The sequence below is a fragment of the Medicago sativa genome, chromosome 3 (assembly GCF_051527215.1).
Source record: "Medicago sativa cultivar Bolivia chromosome 3, Bolivia_mono, whole genome shotgun sequence".
In the NCBI taxonomy this organism is placed as follows: Eukaryota; Viridiplantae; Streptophyta; class Magnoliopsida; order Fabales; family Fabaceae; genus Medicago; species Medicago sativa.
This window is the reverse complement of record NC_140751.1, coordinates 79,031,854-79,057,071: the sequence shown is the minus strand read 5'-3', so window position 1 is coordinate 79,057,071 and position 25,218 is coordinate 79,031,854. Positions and strand designations below refer to the sequence as shown.

Genomic DNA, 25,218 nt, shown 5'->3' with positions numbered 1-25,218 from the left:
ACCCATGGGGGGTTGGAGACAGGGATGAGGGGTAGTATGGTGGAAGAAGAGCAGGGGAGTACCACGTACCCCCCCCCCCCCCATCCAATCAACATCCCTACTCGCAATAACTTACATTTATCGTATCCCAGCACCATACACGTATGAGAGAGATGTGAATAGAGAGAAAATATGATATAAAAATAAAAGTCACGTGTATAAATATATAGTGTTGATAACCTTCGGTTACTTGGTGTCTATATTGATATTCTTGAGTTTTCTTTTAATTGTTCTGCTTGTATACATCGTCTTTTGTTTTATTGTTTCTTTCTGTTAATTTCGGTTCATCTTGTGCAATGATTTTATTATTAATATATTTTGTGGTTTAAAAAAAATGTTGATATCGGATTTTATGTAAAAAAGGTAAAATATTTTTCTTGTACTTATATCCAACACCTTATGAAATCATGCAAGTTTTTTTTAGGTGAAAATCATGCAAGTTTGGTAATTTCTTCTTATTGGCGTATTATATTGATTGTGAAAAGCTTTCTATCACTTCTTTTCCACCCTACTATCTTACATTAAGAAACAATCAATCTTGGTTAGACAGTGCTACCATCAGAATTTTGAGCCTTTAATTTATAAGAAGGTAAAATGGCAATAACAAGTACGCCTTGATTCTAGATTGAACAAGGGACGCCCTCTTGGCATTATAATTGAAGGACTGGTAGAAAATAAAAACATCACATGTCAGAAGTCAAAGAGAATCTTGAATAAAATACTACCACAATTTCTATGAATTGCAGAACATGGAAATTTTCTGATGGTAGCACAAACGGAAAACTGTTATAATATCTTGCTATAGTAATAGTAGCATACTAGCAAATGTTTAGTTAAAAATGTCCATAAATTATGGTAATTGGATCAGTTATCGAAAAAAGCAAAGAAATGCTAGAAAGAGTAGCTTCTAACAAAAAGCTCTATAAAACCTTAATCATAAAAGTGCTCTTATCAAAGCTTGTCCAAGTGCACCATCAATCACTTAGGAGCCAGCTATCTTAGGTACTTAGGAGTATATATCTATAATTAGGATTTGATCATTGAAACTAATACTTTTTCAAAGCTTAACCAAGCTCTCCAAAACCAATTAGGAGCAATATCACAAACCAATCATGCATTTTGAAAAGAAAAAAAACCTAAGCAATGTTGAATTTTTTTGCTATTTTCTTGACTTGTATGTTTCAAATCAAATTCGTGTTTCTCTAATGCTGCATTGGTACAAACTCAAGTATTTAATATAATATGATATACAATTACTAAATATTTCTTCCCTCAAAAAAAATTACTAAATATTTCTTGTGTCCTAAACTTCGTATATTACTCTTCTACATAGTGCTAAATAAATTATATTAGTTGATTTATACAAATAAACACAGTCAAGACGGGCACGGGAATGAACGTTAGTAATAATAACAACTTTGAGCTTTTAAATCGTTCCAGTTTGAACTTTTAAATCGTTCAACTTTTAAACACAGTCAAGACGGGCACGGGAATATTAAAATTTCAACTATGATGGTTCCAGTTTGAGCTTTTGAATCGTCCCTCCCTGTTTTGCCCTTGTTCTATCTGTCTCACGACCGTCTTTGTTGTCATTTTGGCGGTTCGCAAACTGGGTTTCAGATCGCAATTTTTGGGTGTGGTTCGCTCGTTTTTCAGATTGTGGTTTTTGATTATGTTCAAATCGTAAACTCTTATCTTTGATTCTAAACTGATTGGTGATTGGGTTTCATTTGGTTGTGAAATCATTCACTGGTTGCTGTTATTGTTGTTGTTTTGCTCTCTGTTGCGGTTGTTGTTGTTTTGGTTTCACCGTTGTTTTGGTTTTGAAGGTTTGCAAGGTGCTTTCATTTGCCTCACTCACATGGGAGTTGAATAACCATTATATCACTATTGTAACCATTATATCACTACTTAATGTGTCAGGTTTTTGTTTTTTCAAGAAACTACTGTTTGGTTGTATGTGTCAACCATTATATCACTATATGTGTCAGGTTTTTGTTTCTATGAATTAATATTTTTTTTTTGAGAGATGAATTAATATTATATAGAATCTAGTCAAATTGAATTTTAGTTCTTCATTTAAGGACATATATCATTCTATATAGAGTAAAGATAGCTACATGAATAGAGATTAAGCAAAGGCAACAATGATCTAATCAGTCTATATAGAGCTAAGTTGACTACCCCAAAAATAATGAAAAGTCATGAACACGGGTTAAAGCACAACCTTACTCAAAGTATGCATGGTCAGTCTTGACTAGAAGATGTGGAAACACGGTGCCATGTTTGCAGTCATACCAAGAACCACACAGAAACAAGAAATAGAAACATAATAAAGTGATCAGGCATACCAAGCAAAGCATATATCCAGAATAATTATCACAATCCCAAACACAATCAATTGCAAATAACATTGGAATTTTTGTCATTTACTATTTATTATCTCTTTCTTTTCTTTTCACTTTCACTCCTACCAAACAACTAAACAATCATCCCACTTTCCACTCACTTTCTATTCACTTTCATTCCTTGAACATTCTTTCCTCTTACTTTCTTTCCTTAAACTTTTTCTTCTCTTCCAAACAAAGCCAAAATGTTATGTAGTAAAATATAGCACTGCCATTTACATATAAATTGTTTTAAAACATATATCTAATTGGCAAAAAGCAAAATGAAGACTGAGACTGAGGCTTCAAAACATTAAGAAGCAGAAAACTGTTATAATATCTTGCTATAGTAGCATACTAGCATATCTTGTGACAGAGGGCATGTTTGTTAACACATTTTTGTTAAAATAAGCAGTTTTTTTAATTAAAAATGTCCAAAAATTATGGTAATTGGATCAGTTATTGAAAAAAGCAAAGAAATGGGATTTATACTTTTATTAGATGCTAGAAAGAGCAGCTTCTAACAAAAAGCTCGATAATGTTGGGTCCAGCCAACAGTAGCACACAATGCTACACTATGTAGAGATGTTGAATTTTCTTATCCTACATGCACATAGGATCATAGCATGCGATGCTTAATTTCTACATGTGTCAGGATAAATGGAAAATGGGTGCAACAATGTTTGAAAGTGAGAACCAAGCATTTAATGCTTGTGGTTCAAATCTCTCTATAAATAGAGAAGAACTTCAGCAAAGCAAACACACCACAACACAACAACAATCCTCACTCACAAGAGAGTTGAGAGAAAAATAGAGAGTTCTTCGTCAGAGTGTGAGAAAAATATAGAGAGCCTCGGTTAGTGTTCTGAGAGAAAATATAGAAAGCTAATTGGTGAGAGTTGTATCTATAAATTGAGATACATAGTTAGGTCCACTTGAGGGTGAAGATTTAATTTGTATTTCCATTATTATTATTATTATAGTGAAGATTTAAGAGGCTTACAGGTCCCATGATTTTTCCTTACACACATTGAGAAGGTTTTTCACGCTAAAATTTTGTTGTCTCATTTTACGTTTCCGCTAAAGTGCCTATTTTGAGTTCACGGAGAAGGGAAATTATGCAAGCATTTCCCAACATATAAAACCTTAATCATAAAAGTGCTCTTTTTCAAAGCTTGTCCAAAGTGTAGTGTCAACAGTTAGGAGCCAGCTATCTTAGATACTTAGAGTATATATCTCCCAAGACCAATTAGGAGCAATATCACAAATCAATCATGCATTTTAAAATTATTGTTTACTTAATATTTAATTTTTCAAATAAGATGATAGGATATAATTGAGAGAAAAATCATAAGATATAAGCTTTAAACTAAAAGCTATTAAAAATAAGCTATAAACTTGTGGGAAAAAAATGATATCAAAAAAATTTGTCATGTTAGGTACTTGTGATAAAATCACACTGCATAGAAATTAACATATCAATGCAATTTACTCCAACCTCTGAATGCTTGTATAGTATATAGTGACACTATTTAAACGCTCCTATAGTGTCATAATGATATTATCTTCAACTTTGTCTTTTCCATCCAAACAAGCTTATAAAACACTACTACTTTCTTTTCCTATGCAGAGGTAAGCATAATAACCACATTCTCAAAATGGACAGCACAATAGTTAGTCTTATCTCAATACTCGTACTTTGCATTACAACATCACAGGGAAGAAACACGCTTAAGACAGCCCATGAATTTTCAACATCCTCTCTCGTTACAAACAATGGTATCTGCAAGACTATGGTAGAGACACAAGGTTACACATGTGAAGAACATAAGGTAAATATTACCAACATGTAATGGTTAGAATAAGTTAAGTCGTGCTAGCATTTACAAGCCCTAAACTTGGTCTAGTCAAAAAATTTAAGACATAAACTTGATTTGTAATCTGTCAAAAAGCTTGTTTTTAGGCATGAATTTGGCTTGTGCTGAAACTCATATATGATTTGTTTTAAGACATATTTCATATTAATAGACTAACGGGTTAATAGAACAGTGAAATTAATCTTCATTTTGATATTTAATAAAACATTTTAGAGTGTTTGACTTTATATAGTATCATATTTCAATCTATTTTATAAAAATTTAAATATGCAAATAAATTATGTAGGCAATATACCTAACTTACCGAGAATATTAGTAATTTTGTACTCCTACTTGAGTAAAATAATTGCAATAAAAAAAGTATTCATATCTGCTTGAATACATTAGTCTCGTACACCTAAAGTTTTTTTTTTTTTTTGTGGCTTGTGGTCTAGCATTTTATTTTATTTTTGACAAATTTTGGTCTAGCATTTTAGTTAATAAGACTTCTAAAAAGATCGTAGTCTTCTCTTTTAAAAACCAAAATAGTCTAGTTTTGTTTTTAAGTAAAACCGTAGACTCATATAAGTTGACTTGACCTACTCTCAACCCTACTAACTTGTTGCATTCCACATTCTATTTGCTTATGAACAAATTAAATTCTACCAATATAAATGGTTAATACACCCTCCATCAATTTTTAAAAGATTTTTACATTTTCATATATATTAAGAAAAAAGAAAAAAAAAAGTACGTAGTGAATTAAATGTGTTCATTTTATATGTTGATCATCCTAAAATATCATTTGTATATAAATGTGTAATTAACTTTAATTTTTAATCTTCTAAAATAAATTAATTGTATTAATAATATTAATAATGAGCGTGTTTGAATATATCTTCTTATATATAAAAGTTAACCCGGGTGATTATTTTAGCCCTAATTTTAACGTAAACCCTAATGCTTGGATTTATTGTTTTAACCCTAATGTTTATTTTCAGATATAACCTTATCTGCTTCTTACTCATTCTCCTTGATCTTAAACAACTTCTCTTCTTATATATCTTCTTATATATAAAAGGTAACCCGGGTGATTATTTTAGCCCTAATTTTAACCTAAACCCTAATGCTTGGATTTACTGTTTTAACCCTAATGCTTATTTTCAAATATAACCTTATCTGCTTCTTACTCTTTCTCCTTGATCTTAAACAACTTCTCTTCTTATATATCTTCTTATATATAAAAGTTAACCCGGGTGATTATTTTAGCCCTAATTTTAACCTAAACCCTAATGCTTGGATTTACTGTTTTAACCCTAATGCTTATTTTCAAATATAACCTTATCTGCTTCTTACTCTTTGTCCTTGATCTTAAACAACTTCTCTTCTTCTATATCTTCTTATATATAAAAGTTAACCCGGGTGATAATTTTAGCCCTAATTTTAACCTAAACCCTAATGGTTGGATTTACTGTTTTAACCCTAATGCTTATTTTCAAATATAACCTTATCTACTTCTTACTCTTTCTCCTTGATCTTAAACAACTTCTCTTCTTATAAATCTTCTTATATATAAAAGTTAACCCGGGTGATTATTTTAGCCCTAATGTTAACCCGGGTGATTATTTTAGCCTTAATTTTAACCTAAACCCTAATTCTTGGATTTACTGTTTTAACTCTAATGCTTATTTTCAACTATAACCTTATCTGCTTTTTACTCTTTCTCCTTGATCTTAAACAACTTCTCTTCTTATATATCTTCTTATATATAAAAGTTAACCCGGGTGATTATTTTAGCCCTAATTTTAACCTAAACCCTAATGCTTGGATTTACTGCTTTAACCCTAATGCTTATTTTCAAATATAACCTTATCTGCTTCTTACTTTTTCTCCTTGATCTTAAACAACTTCTCTTCTTATATATCTTCTTATATATAAAAGTTAACCCGGGTGATTATTTTACCCTTAATTTTAACCTAAACCCTAATGCTTGGATTTACTGTTTTAACCCTAATGCTTATTTTCAAATATAACCTTATCTGCTTCTTGCTCTTTCTCCTTGATCTTAAACAACTTCTCTTCTTATATATCTTCTTATATATAAAAGTTAACCCTGGTGATTATTTTAGCCCTAATTTTAACCTAAACCCTAATGCTTGGATTTACTGTTTTAACCCTAATGCTTATTTTCAAATATAACCTTATCTGCTTCTTACTCTTTCTCCTTGATCTTAAACAACATCTCTTCTTATATATCTTCTTATATATAAAAGTTAATCCGGGTGATTATTTTAGCCCTAATTTTAACCTAAACCCTAATGCTTGGATTTACTGTTTTAACCCTAATGCTTATTTTCAAATATAACCTTATCTGCTTCTTACTCTTTCTCCTTGATCTTAAACAACTTCTCTTCTTATATATCTTCTTATATATAAAAGTTAACCTGGGTGATTATTTTAGCCCTAATTTTAACCTAAACCCTAATGCTTGGATTTACTGTTTTAACCCTAATGCTTATTTTCAAATATAACCTTATCTGCTTCTTACTCTTTCTCCTTGATCTTAAACAACTTCTCTTCTTATATATCTTCTTATATATAAAAGTTGACCCGTGTGATTATTTTAGCCCTAATTTTAACCTAAACCATAATGCTTGGATTTACTGTTTTAACCGTAATGCTTATTTTCAAATATAACATTATCTGCTTCTTACTCTTTCTCCTTGATCTTAAACAACTTCTCTTCTTATGTTACCGTAACAGGGTCGATGTCGTGGAAATTGTTTAATATGGTACATTACAAAGGTTTCTGGCAATTTATTTTATGAATTGAATTATACTATTTTTTTTTATTCAAGTAAAATGTTTACTTTCATATTTGCGTAATATTTGTTCTTTCGTATGACCCGTGCGTTTGCACGGGTCGATGGTCTAGTATATATGAGTCAGGATCCGTTGACATCAGGTGTAAGTCTATTTAGTTACACCAAATCTTATCAGTAAATTTTAATTGATCCAATGGATATGGTTATTCATTTAATTTGTGCATGTGTTCCTTTACTCTCTCACCGCTCCTTATCTTTTACTCTTTCGGTGCCGAAAATTCCAATGTTGGAAGTCTGCTTGATATTGCGATCCCTTTAAGAAAAAGTCCTCTTTTTCTCTTTCGAATTGTGGTCATAATTCATCAATTTTAAAATTAAATTCATTCCTCTATTCTTAAATTTCTATTGCTACTTCACCGAATTTAATTTTAATCGGGTGTTTTTTGTTTGCTTTGGGATTGCTGGTTTTATTGTGTTTGAACAACGAGAAAGAGACATGCGTTGAGAGTTTGGGAGGGGACGATCCCAATAAAAAAAACCGACTGGATTGAACAAAAATTAATTTATCATAGAGATTGATCTTGTCAAAACAAGAAATTAAAGAGACTGATCTTGTAAAAAATGAAATTAAAGAGATAAAAAAAACAGGGCTGTCTTAACAAATTTGTTGGCCCTGTTTTAGTTTTTAAGGACCGACAAAAAATTGAAATTTTGGGCCCCAAAATACTTAAAAAGGCACTATAAAAAAAATTGATAATAAAAAGCTCTCAAGTGGGGGAGTTGAACCCACAACCACACACACTGTAATCAAGGAGCATGCCACTGAAGCAAAACAGTTTATATGACATATTTTCGCATTAACTCTATATAAATGCTAATTACTTGCTATACATATTAAAAAATATATGCTTTGGGCCCCAAAAAAATCGAGGCCCGGTGACATAGCCCTACCCCGACGGGCTATGGGCCGGCCCTGAAAAAAAATAATAACTTAACACTGAGATATTGTTCAGCCGTGTGGAAGAGAGACTAATAGGCGAGTCATGACCACGTGAGCCTATTTAGTAAATAAACATGAACCGTCATATTAATTAAATTAATGGATAAGATTTGATGTAAGTAAATACACTTACACCTGGTGTCAATAGATCATATATATATATATATAGTTAGGATCCGTTCACACCAGGTGTAAGTCTAATGACTTACACCAAATCTCAACCATTAATTTCAATTAATCAAATGGCTAATAATTCACAATATACCCAATAGAAATAAACCCCAACACGGCGGCACATGTAATCCCTTTTCTACATCCTTTTTAATTTTACCATCAACACAACTTATGTAAATCTAACCAATGTCAATCGCAGACTAGCAAACTTCTCCCCTTGAATAAATAGTTTCTAGAAGAACAGGAGCTCATCATCTTACAAGACAGTGAAGGATTTCAATTAGAGTTTATTATATGATTACAAATGAAAAGGAACTATCCCCAATTCTAAAACAAAAAAGAAACTCAACTATTTGAAGGTTAATTAAATCGACGTAAAGAAGAAATATAGTCTCAGGCATATTCGAACATAAGGAATGCAATTTCATTGAGAATTTGAGATTCACAAACTAGGACCTTTATTTATTTTATAATTTCGTCTCAGCGATCGATGGTTCAACACTACAAACTGAGATCCAACAAACCACAAATCCTATCAAAATCTAAATCCTGAAAATAAATGAGTTTAGGTAGAAGGTGTCTGGAAAAATAGGTTAGACATAAAAACTATTTTATGATTACAGAAAAGAGAGAAAATAGACGACGTTGATCATTGATCGGCACCCTGGAAGAGGAGGGAGAGAGAGATCGCATGTGCCACCGTTTTGGAGGTTTATTCAATGGGATACATTATGAGTTATTAGCCACTTGATTAATTGAAATCGATGGTTGCGATTTGGTGTAAGTTATTAGACTTACACCTGGTGTCAACGGATCCTGACTCATATATATATATACACACACCTAGTAATGTGCATAGGCACTTATATTTATGGACAATTTTTTAAAAAAGACACTTAAATTAGGGACAGAAGAAGTACAACACAATTGATGTTGTAACCTCAATTGATAGAGTTCATATTCCCTTAGAAACAACTATAAAACATTCATTAAGTAATATCACAAATTTCACATCAACATTGTTTTTGTTGTTTAGGTAACAACAGAAGATGGCTACATCCTAAGCCTGCAGAGAATACCGGCATGACGGTCTGGCAAGAAAGCAGACAAGCCACCTGTGCTGATACAACATGGTATTTTTGTGTAAGTTTTAGTGCTACAAATCTCATACAAATTACAATATTGTTTATGCAATGACAGCATGTTTGGCTCATGTAATTTATTTTAGGATGCTAGAATATGGTTGTTCAATTCACCAGAAGAATCGTTGGGATTTATCTTAGTAGACAGTGTGGATTTGAAGTGTGGCTTGTCAATGGTCGTGGCACAAAATATAGCACCATGCATACATCCCTAAGTCCTGATGACATGGTTCTTATAACTATGATATACTTCAATATAATCATGCATTTAAGTTTTTCCTCTAAAAATAGTTTTTTATAATTTTACAATTTGATAAAAAAAATTATAACTAATTATTGGTTTATATCATGTGTATAGGATTACTGGGATTGGTCATGGGATGAATTGGCTAATTATGATCTTCCTGCTTCAATCCAATATGTTTACAACCATACTGGTAAAAAAATCCACTTTGCAGGTCATTCTCAGGTTAGTTCACTCCTAATTTATTATTATTATTATTATTATTATTATTATTATTATGTTTTTAGTGTGTAACAATGCTATAAGTTTTTCAGGGAACTTTGATGGCTTTTGTTGCTTTATCTCAAGGGAAGCTTTTGAATATGTTGAGATCAGCTGCATTACTTAGTCCAATTGCTTATATGAATCCAAATCCTTCAAAGGAAATAAGTCTTGTTGTTGGCCTCTTTTAACTAATGTGAGACACACGAATAAAATCACATTTTTTTTAGGGAGAATAAAATCACACTTATTTAACTATTATTTTGGAGCAATATGTATTAAAATATTTATTGAATGCAATGAAGAAAAAAAATTTGGTCAAGTTTTGATAATGTTTTTCTTTTTTTAATATAACAGGAAGTATATTGGTCAGGCCTTTATCAATTCATTCCTAACATGTAAGAGAATAAATAACTTTTTTATCTACTTTTACTATATCTTTGCTAAAATGTTTTAGTGCAAAAGAAAAACGTAAATTTGTGAATAACATATCATATGTTTTTATGATTAACAGGGATGTTGCAACAAAATTTGTTAATGACATATGTAACACTCTAAACCTCGACCTCACAAACCTTTTGGCATTGTTTACAGGTACTTTATATGTTATTGATGGAATGATTAGTAAATTTTATGTATTAAGATTACCACAATTATTGGTTTTATTTTTGTGTTCCCTATCTTAAAATTATATAGGTCCGAATTGTTGCTTAAATTCTTCTAGACTGGATGTCTATCTTGATCATGTACCACAACCAACGTCAACTAAGAATTTGATCCATTTCTCTCAAAGTAAGTATACAAACACTCAATATTTTTTTATTTTTTTTGATGGACTCAATATTTTTTTATTGTTTTCTTGTTGCGATTAAATATCATTGGATTTAATTTGTATGTACAATATGTGTAATACAATTTTACACCTACATATAACTACGTCTCATCAAATTATAATTTGATTGGATGCATATGTATCAAAAATTTTATATTGTCAGTGTATTGAAATTGATCTCAATATCATGTTTATGCAATTCTAATTAGAACTAATAATTTTTTTAATGTCTTGACTCTTGTATTATAAAATTTGAGCAGTGACAAGAACTAGAAAAATCGCAAAGTATGATTATGTTCATCAAGCACAAAATCTACTACACTATGGACAACGAACTCCTCCAACTTATGATATGAACAAAATCTCGACTGAATTCCCTCTTTTTCTAGGTGTTGGAGAGAAAGATATGTTATCTGACCTACAAGATGTGAAGCTTTTGCTTAATGACCTCAATGGTCATGATTATAACAAGAAAGTGGTGTTCTTGAAGGATTATGCACATATTGATTTTATTGCAGCTATCAATGCTAAACAAGTTGTTTATGATCATATGATAGCTTTTTTGAATGCTAATTGATTTTACAAGATACGATGATTATGCACATGATCATTGAATGCAAGATATGCTGATTTCATTGTGCTTCAAATATATCTACTATCTATCTATTAATAATATTTTATGGTGAATTACGCGAACCTCCTTTAAAGTCTCTTTAACTAAAATAAACACATGTTCTAGTTTTTGACTCAACACTAACCTCCCTTGATTATTTCTTCATTGGACACTCATCCCTCTTGAAGGATAACATGTTATAGTTTTGTTAAAACAATCATGATTGGACATTAACACCTCTTATTCATTTGAATTTTGCATTACCTTACGTCATTTGTGAATCATGACTTGAAATATCATCTTTAGAAGCACCCAAAATCTAAGATTCCTTATACAATTTTACTTAGACATAATAACCACTAACGGCGTTTTAAAATTGGGTCTTGTAAACATTTCTTTTTGTGTTGTGCTTTTGTTAGGGAGTTGCTAATTCGTTCAAAATCAAAACCATAGGTGTAAACGGCTGTATATTTTTTTTGATTAATTACTTCTTCATCCAAAATATTACCCAGTTGAGTAAGACTAAGATGATAAGGAGATTATGACTTGTGTCACACTTTGCTTCCTTCCCAAACCTTTATATTTTTTATATACTATTGCAAATTTTGGAATACCTCATTAAGTATTGTATCACACTTCTCTTTTGTATTTAAAAAAAATTATATTTAAGAAAGAATGGGCGAAGGGTTTGAATTAAAGAAAAACATAACAAGGTTGAAGATATGGTAACTAACAAATTAGTCCTGCTCTCAGATAGACTCATATGATTTGTTTGGTCGTAATGAGAAAGTGGGAGAAAATGTTATAAGAAAGAAGTGTGATGAATAAAATTATATTTGATATATTGTTCGATATAAATGAGTTAGAGAAGAGAGAAATGTTGATTGTTTTTAAAAGTACTAGAAGCCCCCATTTTTTAAGTCAAATCAAAATTCATTTAATTTTCTTTAACTTAAATCAAATGATTGTATTATTAAATTACATGATTTAATTAACTATAATAATATCACTACATTTTTTTAATGATAAAGGTTAGTAGTTAGTTGTTAGATTAATATTTTATTAATATCACTAATACTAATTTAAATTAGAGTGAAGACTCAGTTTGCTTCCTTACAAAAAAAATATGAAGGATAGATCACCAAAGAAATGGCCCTCTTTAATCACTAACAATTTAGTCTTTATCTCAATTTTTTCCTTATATTATTATGTATCAACCTACATGTCATATAAAGAACGATCTACATCTATTTTAAACAAAAATAAGGATATATTTAGATCTTTACAACAATTTTTAGGAATGGCTTGGTCCAAAAAAAAAATTAATCTGTAAATTTTGGAAATTGCTCATTCTTCTTTAATTTTCATTTTCTCCTTCAATCACAAAATGGTCAAGGTTGTTGAACTCTAAGTAAACAAATTGGTACTTTCATATTTTGTGAGGGACTAAATTGATATTTCAATTTTAATGGAGGATTGAACTAGACAAAATTACGTATAGATTCTCAAACTAATTAGGAAAATACAATATTTCCATCTAGTTAAGTCAATCTCTTAGGTACGAAAGCACAATTTGGTCCACCACAAAATATGAAAGTATTAATTTGATCTCTTAGAGTTTAACAAACTTAATCCTTACATACTGACTGGACAAAATTACATATACATTCTCAAACTAATTAGAAAAATACAATATTTCCATCTAGCTAAACTAATCTCTTAGGTACAAAAGCATAATTTGGTCCACCACAAAATATAAAAGTACTAATTTGATCTCTTAGCGTTCAACAATCTTGATCCTTACATTTTTGAAGTAATTAATATTCAATTTTTTTTAAGTAATTAATATTCAAAATTAATTTACTTTTTTATTCTTATAGGGACCAAATTGTACCAAAATTTGTTGCAGAACCTAAATATCCCCTTATTTTTGTTTAAAATGACCGTTTATCATATGACATTTGAAATGTCACATGATCCAATCAAAAATAAAAAATAAAATCCGATTAGGAAAAAAAACTGACATAAGGACTGAACTGTCCTGATTTTTTTTTGAGGGACTAAAGAGGATCATTTTTTGTCAAGGACTAATTTGTCCTCTGTATTTTTTGTGAGGGATCAAAACATGTCTTCACCCTTTAAATTATTTTAAATAGGTTTTTGTGAGGCACGTTCTACAACGAATGAACTTTGTTTTCCATTGCATGCTTCACTCAACGACGGAAGCACAACCTACATATGGATCTTTCTTCTCAACTTCATATCTCTATTGTTTTCAATGGAACACAATCAATTTCAGGGGTGAAATTGGAGAAAAAAAGCTTTTATCTTATATTATAAATGAAAAGTTAGGACTTAACATTCTATAAGAGCAAGACTTTAGAATTTAGATAATCAACTACCACATATGCATGCATTCAGGAAGGAACTTGAAGTTTTAAAAAAATGACAAGAGAGGTGGAGTCATACGCAAAGCTCAATAGGATTGGAATGCATATTGTGCTAGTTTATGTCATGTAGATACTTGGCAATTGAGGAAGGTAGTGGACAAACACAAACATATGACTGCAATAGAGTATATGATGGACTTGTTAACTACCAAATGGTTAATTAAGAAGTTGCAAAATAACTTGAAGGAAAATTCTAAGGGTCTGTTTGGTGCGTCGAGAGAGACAAAATATCATAATATTATTATATCCAACTTAAATCATTTGTTTGATGCACCAATAGGAAAGGATAAATCAAACATTTTATTAACCCTATCCTATCATATTCACTCTTTGTTATTTTAATCTTTAGTTTAGGATGGGTTACCAACCAACCTGGTACCAAAAACAACACGTGTGTTTTCTATTACTCAACTCAAAAACCCTCCTTCGACTCCCACTCTCTCTTAATAATAGCGTTATCGACTTCTCTCATTCTTGTCCATTCCGTGGAACTACTCCTCTCTCTCACAACCCTTCTTCGTCTCTTCAGGTAACAATTTCAGCCAATTTATGTGTTCTTAGTGGGAAACAACCAATTTATGTGTAATTTCTAATCGCTGATTTCAACCGATTTCAATTTTTTTCCCTAATTTTTGCAACCACTTCATAAATTATATTTTTCCCTAATCGATGTGTAAAAGAACAAAAACTCGGCAATAAAGTAGGCAAGGCATAAACTTTGTTAATTTGATTCCTGAGTCATTGAATCGTACATGTGAAGGAAGCATATGTTTGCCAAATAGTCAATAACTGCCAACACGTGCCATGAACTTTTTTAATCTACTACTACAATGAGAAAGATGATTACTATCAATTTTCCTTAATTATCATTCTTAATTATCACCAAATCACTTATTTCATGGGTTAATCCGTCATTTTAAACCACAAATCAGGTTTTCCATCACCCACTTCACATTAATTATTGTCACCCTATTATTTTGGTTTTCCAATACCGTCATCTTAGTTGCTATCACCTAATAACTATTTTCAACCAAAGGTCATTAAACCTTTTAGTTTCCCTATTATTCTCAATCTACTTCATTCTATTCTGATATTTTGTTGATATTTTGAAAATAGTCACGAGTTTTTAAAATTTTATCATATCGATACAAAAAAAATTTCTTCTGCATATATAAGCATATAAAATCATCAACGAATGTGGTGTAAATATTTAACGGTGTTATAAATATAAAATAAAAATGTATTTAATATACACATTACATTAATATATGTTGATATTTTGAAAATAGTCACGGGTTTCCAAAATTTTATCATATTGACTTTCTCATATATGTATATAAAAATTTGTTTATGCATATATAAGTACATAAAATCTGCAACGGGTGTTTTGCAAACATTGACCAATATTTTGCATATAGAATAAAAAGTCATTTAATAGAAACACTATATCAATTTTGATTTTGAAAATGGTCATTAATATTTTCTTTTTGAAGAAATAATCTTGAGTTTTTAAAATTTTATCACATCGACTTTCTCATATACCTATATAAAAATTTGTTAATGCAGATATAAGTACATAAAGTCTGCAACGGGTGCGGTGCAAATATTGAACAATGTTTTGCATATAAAATAAAAATTTATTTAATAGAGACACTACATTAATTTTGATTATAAAAATAATAATGAGTTTTCAAAATTTTATCATATCAACTTTCATATATATCTACATAAAAGTTGATTGGAATATATAAACAAATAAAATTCATAACTGATGTGACTCAACTATTTAACAAATTTTTGTATATAAGAGAAAAATATTACATTAATACTCATAATGTTCATTTAACTATTTAACAAATTTTTGTATATAAGAGAAAAATATTACATTAATACTCATAATGTTCATTTAATATCCATAAACATTCTACAATATTAATAATTTAATTATGGAAAATGCTTCTTTCTACGAAATGTCATTCCACAAAATCCACGAATGTTTGTTAAATCCCAAATTTGTTTGCAACCAATACCCCCTTTTTGTATTCCACCAAGTACCAAATTAATTGTCATTCACGTTTTAATTAAAGAACACATATACATTATTAGTTTTCGTAGGCAATTTTGATCGTGGTATATAGCATAACTATTTAATTATATTTAATACAACTATCGAAATGTTATGTTACCCGTGCGGAACCACGGGTCTTTTACTAGTATTTATATGTATCTTATCATGTCAACATGATGTGTGCACCAAACACATGTTAGAATAAGTGTACCCGGTCTCTTATCATATCATATATCTTTTTTTTATCATGTGCCATAAACGGACCGTAAGATCAAAATTAATGGCACAAGGGAAATAATTAATATTGCATTAAAAAGTAAAACGAGCCACTTATTATGAGACAAATTTCTTTTACAAATGGTTCTATTTTTTTGGGACGAAGGAAGTAATTTATTTTGAAGTATTTAACATTAAAATGAAGATACAGGTATTACTGAAAATGATAATACTGCTACTGAAGATGCAGTTTCTTTACATATTTATTCGAGACCAATATTGCTTGCAGAGAATTGCATTATCCGCAAATTAAAGTATATACCTAAATTTTTTCAGACCGGGTATATACTTAATTAATAAATAGTATTCTTAATATTCAAATTTTTAAAGGATATTTTTTTTTATTATAAAAGGTTTTATTAAAGGATATTTCTAAATTATTTCAAGTGTAATGCTATATATATAGCAAACCACTTTCTCATAAATAATAAATTAGGGTTGAACATGAGTTGGGTTGAGTCTACTTTGACATAACCCTTTATCCAATCCGATGAGAATACTATGGGTTAAGTTTAACATGAAACCCGTACATAGACAAAACCATGGGTGTGTGTTGAAATCTCGATATCTTGTTCAAATATCCACTAAATTTACAATTTCTTTAATAAATATATATTATTAATATCTGCCAACAAAATATAATCAATGGTAAAAATAAGAAGAAAAAAAAATAACACAGTCAAGCTATTGGTGAAAAAATGTGAGCAAATAGAAAAAGGGAAGCAATATCTGCCATTTTCTTGTTACAATAACACAGTCAAATAGTACTTTCTTAAAAACAAAAAACTGAGAAGCAGTACTGATATAAAAGAAGGGATACAATATCTGTCATTTTCTTGTTACAACAACACAGCTAAATAGTAGTTTCTTGGAAACAGAAACCTGACATGCAATAATGATATAATTGTTATTCAACTATCCCATTGAGTCTGACAAAAGAAAGTGACATTGCAGCTTAACTGTATCAAACTTATCTCATGTGAGTCACACAAAATGAAAGTGACCTTGCAAACCTTCAAAACAATAACAATAGCGAACAACAACCGCAACAGAGAGCAAAACAACAACAATAACAACAAATCACATGAAGGATTTCACAACCAAAGAAACCCAATCACCAATCAGTTTAGAATCGAAGATAAGAGCCAACAATTTGAACAAAATCAAAAGTCACGATCTGGAAAACGAGCGAACCACACCTAGAAATTGCGATCTGGAACCAGTTTGCGAACCAACAAAATGGCAACAGAGACGGTCGTGAGACAGAACAGAGCAAGCACGAAACAGGGACAATTCAAAAGCTCAAATTGGAACCCAGATCATTATTGGAATTTTAATAATTTATTTTAAAGTTGTTATTATTACTGGCGTCCAGACGAACACTCTCGGTATAACTACAGGTTTAAAATGCACATCGGTACAACGAGTGACCAACCTGAAGGCATCTATGTGGTAGAGTTGACCGTAAAAAGTTAAACTAAAAATTAGAAATTTTCTCTCTTATTTTAATGATCAAGAGCCGGCTGATTAGTAATGTCATGAATTTAGATAAATTTGTGTAAAGTCAAATTTAATGATCAAGAGCCGGTTGATTAGTAATGTATAAATTTGTGTAAGGTCAAATTCAATTAAATACAAATTTAAGAAATTTATTAAAAGGAAAATATTATTTAGAATTCTAGAAGGTCACAACCCAATTGTCCATAACAAATTTTTTTTAAGAATTGTTCATAATAACATGAAGCAAAGAGAAAGACGAGTCATTCTTTCCCTTTTTATATACAAAAAGGTTGGACTAAATCGAGTTTTAATCATGTCTAGAAACTTCGATTCTAATTAGCCGGCTCTTGATCATTAGATTAAAAGAGAAAATTTCTAATTTTAAGTTTAATTTTCTATGGTTGGCTCTACCACATAGATGCCTTCAGGTCGGTCATTTGTTGTACCGAGGTGCGTTTTAAACATGTAGTTATATCGAGAGTGTCCGTCTGGACGCTAGTAATAATAACAACTTTAAAATAAATTATTAAAATTCCAACAATGATATGAGTTCCAATTTGAGCTTTTGAATCATCCTTGTTTCGCGCTTGCTATGTTCTATCTCACTACACTCTCTGTTGCCATTTTGGTGGTTCACAATCTGGTTCCAGATTGCAATTTCTGGATGTGGTTCGCTCGTTTTTCAGATCGTGGCTTTTGATTGTGTTCAAATCGTAGGCTCTTATCTTCAATTTTAAACTGATTGTTGATTGGGTTTCTTTTGATTGTGAAATATTTCATGTGGTTTGTTGTTATTGTTGTTGTTTTGCTCTCTGTTGCGGTTGTTGTTCGTCGTTGTTTTGGTTTTGAGGGTTTGCAAGGTCACTTTCATTTGTTGACTCACATGGGATAAAGTTTGGTACAATTAAGCTGCAAAGTCACTTTCTTTTGTCGGACTCACATGGGATAGTTGAATAACAATTATATCACTATTGTATGTCAGGTTTCTGTTTCCAAGAAACTACTATTTGGCTGTGTTGTTGTAACAAGAAAATGGCAGATATTGTATCCCTTCTTTTATTTGCTCATATTTTTTCACCAATAGTTTGGCTGCGTTATTAATTTTTTTTTTTTTGTTTTTTCTCATTATTGTCATTAATTATATTTTTTTGGAAGATATTTTTTGGTGTGCATATTTTTTTTTGGAAGATATTAATAATATATATTTATTAAAGAAATTGTGAATTTGTCTTCAAAAGAAAAAAAAATTGTGACTTTAGTGAATATTTGAAACAGCAATGCTATATCTCCCGATTCATAGCATAGCGAATTTATCAAGAAGAATCTGGGACGTCAGATGCTTCTTTGGCGGCAAAAACGGATGGTGCGATGCAAAAGTATGTTATGCTACAGTAACTAGTATATGGAATACAACCTGTTCAGGACAATTTCGGGTGAAATCTTCTCGCGATAAGAAGCATTTGCCTATTTGAAAAGGATACCGCGCTTTCAATACATACACGTATGTTTGTCAGTGTGAGTTAGTAGTATCAACCTAATTGAGAAATCCGATCTGCTACTTACTTTTCTTTTGCCAAAAAAAATCGTGGAAACTACATGTTATTAAAATAAAAATTCAATATGGCAACATCTTATGAAGACTATAAGTAAAAAAAAACATACTAGTATGGTTTAAGCAATAAATTAAGCAGAGAGTATGAGTATTATAGCGGATAACTGATAAGTTTGGTTAACAGAAAGACTGAATGGAAAACGTTTATAAACTTAAAAGGATTATGTGTGATCAAAATAACTTAAATTATCAATTTGATATAAACCTCATTCTTAAAGGACCCTGGTGTAATTTAGCCTAAATATTTGTAACTTGTGTCACTCTTAATTTGTTAATCCTCTGGCACACAAGTCTTTAAAAACCACATTACTCAATTTGTTGAATACGCACTTTTTTAAAGGGACAAACATGTGTCTGTTTCACATGTTCACATTTTTTGTTACAACACTGTCAAATATTACGGACATAATTGTTGTTGTTTGGCTTAACTGTACCAAACTCATGAATTTTGATAAATTGGTGTAAGGTCAAATTCAATTAAATACAAATTTAAGTAATTTATTTAAAGAAAAATCTTATTTAGAATTCTAGAAGGCCACGACCCAATTGTCCATAATAACTTTTTTTTTTTTTGTTGAAGAATTGTCCATGATAACATGAAACAAAGAGAAAAGCGAGTCATTCTTTTCCTTTGGACTAAATTGAGTTTTAAATATGTCTAGGAACTTTGATTATAATCATCCTGCTATTGATCGTTTAATTAAGAGAGAAATTTTTTAATTTTTAGCGTAACTGTCTACTATCAACTCTAATTTTTAGTTTAATATGTGTTGTAAAATTTAGGCATAAATTATCTCTATAAATAATAATCAATATAATATAAATAAAAGAATCAATAAAATATAAATAAAAAGAGAGATCAATAAACTTATCTCTTTTGAGATTGTTGTTGAAGTAGATCACCGGCCACAACTCTATCAACGTCTCTGACAATCAAATTATACCTGCTACCGAATCAACTATCAAGATCTGTCGAACAAACAAGCAGTGGGGCAGTGTGAGACGTGCTGATCGAACTGTCCTTAAGGATTTTCCGCGTAATTATACACTAATCCCCCAGAATTTAACAGACCCTTCTTGATTTAAAACCAAGTATGCATAACTGGTAAGAAGAAATATTTTCAAGATGTAACCCAAGATTTTGTATTAGACTCGTAAAAGAGAGGATTTTGTATAGGTTGTGCATGAGTTTTCATGTAAAAGAAAAATGGTGTTATTGATATTGAAAGGAAAAGGAACGTAACCATAGATGAAAATAGGCGGTTAGTTTATTAGAAAAAGTAGGTACTAGCTCCTCAAATATAATACTTACTCAAAACATAACATTATGTGCCTTTTAATTTTGTCTCGGTTACAAAATAAAAAAAATCAATGCATAAATTACCGTTTTAAATGATAGCAAAAATGCTTAAACTTAATCACGTCAAAATGATGTGGCCTAAAGAATTAGACCAAGTTAAATATTAATATTGATCATAAATAAAATAATAATAATTTTTTATTAATATATTATAGAACTTTTTAAATATATTTAAAATTTACAACAATATGTAGCAAAAATTATAAGAAATTTTAAAGATTTAAACAAGTCACTTTTAGTGTGATAAGACTAAAGAAGATTTTTGAATAATAAAGAAAGAAAACATGAATGAAAAAAAAATGTAAAGGTAAGCGGATAAACTCAAGATAAAATCACGAGCACTAAACCATTGGTGTGAGAGTGAGTAAATAACACTACATGCAATAAATAACTTTTTTTGAGTGAAATTGCAACAAAGAATCATAAATTGATATTCGTTAAGGATTAATATCTTTTGTCAATTGCAAACAAACCTTAATTTACGTTTCATTGTTATATATGCAATAATAGTTAGTGTAATTAAGTTTAGAAACTTGAGTGTTCAAGGCTAAATAAATTGAGCCAAAAAAAAATTCATACCATATAAAGTTTACAGAAAATAATTATAGTGACAAAAAATACCCTCAATTTTCAATACAAATAATACATGATAAAAATTCATTCAAATGATTATACATAATTTTGATAAATTACAAAACTGTATGTTCATATATTGGTTCGCTAAGATGAGTATTCTTAAGACTCACTTTCCTAAGATGAGTGTAATATCCTCTTATACTCAGCGAAGGTGCCATGGAATGGTGCCACTCTACCCTCGGATACAATCCATAGCTCCTCCACACTTCCAGAGATGAGATGCTCATCGTGACTCACCTGACAAAAAGCATAGGTCAATTTAGACATAAAATTGTTACGAGCATTCCAATCAAATAGTAATTAAAAAATAAATAAACATGGTGTCATCAGAACTGAGAATTCAGCATACCATGAGAATGCCTCCTTGGAATAACACAAGACCTTGAATCAGCGCCTCAACAGCATCCAAGTCCTACAACATAAAGATATCAATCAATGTTGCTTTTATATTTTAGCCACTTGATCTATATGTTACAATATTACATGCTACATGTATTGCAACCACTAAAACTAAAATGATCAACTTTGATCATCAAATGCGACAAATTCACTTTAGCTGGAAGGATTTTACTGTGCGGAGTTAAGATATCATCACAATGTATGCTATATAATACAGGAGGGGGATCACACCCCTATCTCATCGGGACCCTGTCCTTTCAAATAAAAGTGTGTATGTGTGAATTAAAAATCTATCAAGTATTTTCAAATATGTATTATTTTATTAAGTTAAACAATTATCAAATAGTCCAAAAAATAACAATCCTTATGAACGTAAACTTAAAGTCTTATTTTTATACTTTTTTTTTCAGTTTATTGGATTTTAGTTTTACTATTTTCTACTTTTTTTATGAATTACAGAATCTTCACATGGATAAACTCACCCATGCGGGGTTAGAGACAGGATGAGGGGTAGTATGGTGGAAGAGGAGCAGGGGAGTACTACGTACTCACCCACCCCCATCCAATCAACATCCCTACTCGCAATAACTTACTTATATCTTATCCCAGCACCATATACGGATGAGAGAGATGTGAATAGAGAGAAAATATAATATAAAAATAAAAGTCGCTATATAAATATGTAGTGTTGATAACCTTCGGTTACTTGGTGTCTATATTGATATTCTTGAGTTTTCTTCTTTTAATTGTTCCGCTTGCATACATCGCCTTTTGTTTTGTTGTTTCTTTCTGTTAATCTTGGTTCATCTTGTGCAATGATTTTATTATTAATATATTTTGTGGTTTAAAAAAAATGTTGATATCGGATTTTATGTAAAAAAGGTAAAATATTTTTCTTGTACTTATATCCAACACCTTATGAAATCATGCAAGTTTTTTTTAGGTGAAAATCATGCAAGTTTGGTAATTTCTTCTTATTGGCGTATTATATTGATTGTGAAAAGCTTTCTATCACTTCTTTTCCACCCTACTATCTTACATTAAGAAACAATCAATCTTGGTTAGACAGTGCTACCATCAGAATTTTGAGCCTTTAATTTATAAGAAGGTAAAATGGCAATAACAAGCACACCTTGATTCTAGATTGAACAAGGGACGCTCTCTTGGCATTATAATTGAAGGACTGGTAGAAAATAAAAACATCACATGTCAGAAGTCAAAGAGAATCTTGAATAAAATACTACCACAAGTTCTATGAATTGCAGAACATGGAAATTTTCTGATGGTAGCACAAACGGAAAACTGTTATAATATCTTGCTATAGTAATAGTATAGCATGCTAGCAATAGAAAAAAGCAAAGAAATGGGATTTAATTTATACTTCTACAAGATGCTAGAAAGAGTAGCTTCTAACAACAAGCTCTATAAAACCTTAATCATAAAAGTGCTCTTATCAAAGCTTGTCCAAGTGCACCATCAGTCACTTAGGAGCCAGCTATCTTAGATACTTAGGAGTATATATCTATTGTTAGGATTTGATCATTGAAACTAATATTTTTTCAAAGCTTAACCAAGTTCTCCCAAAACCAATTAGGAGCAATATCACAAACCAATTATGCATTTTGAAAAAAAAACCTAAGCATGTTGAATTTTTTTGCTATTTTCTTGACTCGTATGTCTCAAATAAAATTCGTGTTTCTCTAATGCTGCATTGGTACAAACTCGGGTATTTAATATAATATGATATACAATTACTAAACATTTCTTGTGTCATAAACTTTATATATAACTCTTCTACATAGTGCTAAATAAATTATATTAGTTGATTTATACTAATAAACACAGTCAAGACGGGCACGGAAATGGACGTTAGTAATAATAACAATTTTAAAATAAATTATTAAAATTTCAACAATGATGGTTCCAGTTTGAGCTTTGAATCGTCCCTCCCTGTTTTGCGCTTGCTCTATCTGTCTCACGACCATCTTCGTTGTCATTTTGGCGGTTCGCAAACTGGGTTTCAGATCACAATTTTTGGGTGTGGTTCGCTCGTTTTTCAGATTGTGGCTTTTGATTATGTTCAAATCGTAGACTCTTTATCTTTGATTCTAAACTGATTGGTGATTGGGTTTCATTTAGTTGTGAAATCATTCATTGGTTGTTGTTATTGTTATTGTTGTTGTTTTGCTCCCTGTTGCGGTTACTGTTGTTTTGGTTTCACCGTTGTTTTGGTTTTGAAGGTTTGTAAGGTGCTTTCATTTGTCTGACTCACATGGGAGTTGAATAACCATTATATCACTATTGTAACCATTATATCACTATTGTATGTGTCAGTTTTTTGTTTTTTCAAGAAACTACTGTTTGGCTGTATGTGTCAACCATTATATCAATACTGTATGTGTCAGGTTTTTGTTTCTTTTTTTGGTTACAGTCAGGTTTTTGTTTCTATGAATTAATATATATTTTTTTGAGAGATGAATTAATATTATATAGAATCTAGTCAAATTGAATTTTAGTTCTTCATTTAAGGACATATATCATTCTATAGAGTAAAGATAGCTACATGAATAGAGATTAAGCAAAGGCAACAATGATCTAATCAGTCTATATAGAGCTAAGTTGACTACCCCAAAAATAATGAAAAGTCATGAACACGGGTTAAAGCACAACCTTACTCAAAGTATGCATGGTCAGTCTTGACTAGAAGATGTGGAAACACGGTGCCATGTTTGCAGTCATACCAAGAACCACACAGAAACAAGAAATAGAAACATAATAAAGTGATCAGGCATACCAAGCAAAGCATATATCCAGAATAATTATCACAATTCCAAACACAATCAATTGCAAATAACATTGGTTTAAATCATGATTGTAAGTCAGCAAACACAATAACCATATTTTTTTTCTATAAAGGCAATAAGAGCACCAATATCGGTTGAATTTTTGAGTGTCTTTGCCTGTCCCTATGCCACTTTGTCAGACGAGTGAGGATATTTGACAATTTGGTATTGCAACCGTGCCACTGCAATGCTACCGTGGATTATGATGAAGGAAATTCCGGTAATAGTCGGCCAAGAATATTTCAATTAAAGATAAAACTACAGGAACTTACGAACCTTTAAACAATGAGAATGTGTGAACAATTATTGAAAATAATATGAAAGCATGATTAAGACAAAATAAGTCTCCCTTCTGAACTTCCAAAAATAATTATCCATACTGATCATTTCTTACTCCTAAATGTTAGGTAGTAAAATATAGCACTGCCATTTACATATAAATTGTTTTAAACATATATTTGATTGGCAAAAAGCAAAACGAAGACTGAGACTGAGGCTTCAAAACATTAAGAAGCAGAAAACTGTTATAATATCTTGTTATAGTAGCATACTAGCATATCTTGTGACAGAGGGCATGTTTGTTAACACATTTTTGTTAAAATAAGCAGTTTTTTTAATTAAAAATGTCCAAAAATTATGGTAATTGGATCAGTTATTGAAAAAATCTAGGGGTGGACAGCGGACGGGTTCGGACGGGGTTC

The 25,218-nt window shown here is 30.6% G+C and overlaps 1 long non-coding RNA gene and 1 pseudogene across 2 annotated transcripts; one reads left to right on the top strand and one right to left on the bottom strand.

Annotated features, from left to right (window-relative positions):
• Window positions 1–3,163: 3,163 nt before the first annotated feature.
• Window positions 3,164–11,390, top strand: LOC146940584 (triacylglycerol lipase 2-like; annotated as a pseudogene). The gene is made up of 9 exons (XR_015032061.1): window positions 3,164–4,258; window positions 9,318–9,422; window positions 9,510–9,652; window positions 9,782–9,892; window positions 9,982–10,116; window positions 10,277–10,326; window positions 10,443–10,522; window positions 10,625–10,720; window positions 11,021–11,390. The product of XR_015032061.1 is annotated as a triacylglycerol lipase 2-like (transcript).
• A 9,805-nt stretch (window positions 11,391–21,195) lies between these two features.
• LOC146940583 (uncharacterized) lies at window positions 21,196–21,884 on the bottom strand. The gene is made up of 2 exons (XR_015032062.1): window positions 21,625–21,884; window positions 21,196–21,512 (listed from the first exon to the last, which is right to left on the bottom strand). It is a non-coding gene; the product is annotated as an uncharacterized LOC146940583 (long non-coding RNA).
• Between the last annotated feature and the right edge of the window lie 3,334 nt (window positions 21,885–25,218).